Consider the following 1,368-nt stretch of genomic DNA (forward strand, 5'->3'; position numbering starts at 1 on the left):
CGTGTTGCATTCCCTTTTTAATTTTTTTCGCGCCGCTTGCAAAACAAAACGCACGTGTAAGTAATATATTTACCGTGTTTTATTATTTTGCACGAGTGCGGTAAGTCATAGCTGGGTGCTCACGATTCACGGGTCCAGCGTCGGCGTTGTGGCGCGGCAAGCGTGCACTGGTGCGGTTGAGAGGGAGGGGTGGAAACCGCGTTAAACTCGTCTCCGTAGTTGAGAGGGAGCGGCCAAAGCAATGTACAATCGTCTTTGTAGTGGAGCTGGGAGGGGCAAGGATAAGGGACGAAGACCGGGGTAACATGTCGGATGCGATCATACCAGCACTAAAGCACCGGATCCCATCAGAACTCCGAAGTTAAGCGTGCTTGGGCGAGAGTAGTACCAGGATGGGTGACCTCCTGGGAAGTCCTCGTGTTGCATTCCCTTTTTAATTTTTTTCGCGCCGCTTGCAAAACAAAACGCACGTGTAAGTAATATATTTACCGTGTTTTATTATTTTGCACGAGTGCGGTAAGTCATAGCTGGGTGCTCACGATTCATGGTTCCAGCGTCGGCGTTGTGGCGCGGCAAGCGTGCACTGGTGCGGTTGAGAGGGAGGGGTGGAAACCGCGTTAAACTCGTCTCCGTAGTTGAGAGGGAGCGGCCAAAGCAATGTACAATCGTCTTTGTAGTGGAGCTGGGAGGGGCAAGGATAAGGGACGAAGACCGGGGTAACATGTCGGATGCGATCATACCAGCACTAAAGCACCGGATCCCATCAGAACTCCGAAGTTAAGCGTGCTTGGGCGAGAGTAGTACTAGGATGGGTGACCTCCTGGGAAGTCCTCGTGTTGCATTCCCTTTTTAATTTTTTTCGCGCCGCTTGCAAAACAAAACGCACGTGTAAGTAATATATTTACCGTGTTTTATTATTTTGCACGAGTGCGGTAAGTCATAGCTGGATGCTCACGATTCACGGGTCCAGCGTCGGCGTTGTGGCGCGGCAAGCGTGCACTGGTGCGGTTGAGAGGGAGGGGTGGAAACCGCGTTAAACTCGTCTCCGTAGTTGAGAGGGAGCGGCCAAAGCAATGTACAATCGTCTTTGTAGTGGAGCTGGGAGGGGCAAGGATAAGGGACGAAGACCGGGGTAACATGTCGGATGCGATCATACCAGCACTAAAGCACCGGATCCTATCAGAACTTCGAAGTTAAGCGTGCTTGGGCGAGAGTAGTACTAGGATGGGTGACCTCCTGGGAAGTCCTCGTGTTGCATTCCCTTTTTAATTTTTTTCGCGCCGCTTGCAAAACAAAACGCACGTGTAAGTAATATATTTACCGTGTTTTATTATTTTGCACGAGTGCGGTAAGTCATAGCTGGGTGCT

General features: G+C 50.8%; 3 non-coding genes across 3 annotated transcripts; all 3 read left to right on the plus strand.

The window, feature by feature from the left end:
- Nucleotides 1-310: 310 nt before the first annotated feature.
- LOC119343959 lies at nt 311-429 on the plus strand. The gene has a single exon (XR_005166368.1). It is a non-coding gene; the product is annotated as a 5S ribosomal RNA (ribosomal RNA).
- A 297-nt stretch (nt 430-726) lies between these two features.
- LOC119343958 lies at nt 727-845 on the plus strand. Its single transcript, XR_005166367.1, has one exon. It is a non-coding gene; the product is annotated as a 5S ribosomal RNA (ribosomal RNA).
- A 297-nt stretch (nt 846-1,142) lies between these two features.
- LOC119343960 lies at nt 1,143-1,261 on the plus strand. The gene has a single exon (XR_005166369.1). It is a non-coding gene; the product is annotated as a 5S ribosomal RNA (ribosomal RNA).
- The last annotated feature ends 107 nt before the right edge of the window (nt 1,262-1,368 follow it).

Source organism: Triticum dicoccoides, unplaced genomic scaffold, assembly GCF_002162155.2.
Source record: "Triticum dicoccoides isolate Atlit2015 ecotype Zavitan unplaced genomic scaffold, WEW_v2.0 scaffold148537, whole genome shotgun sequence".
Taxonomy (NCBI): domain Eukaryota; kingdom Viridiplantae; phylum Streptophyta; class Magnoliopsida; order Poales; family Poaceae; genus Triticum; species Triticum dicoccoides.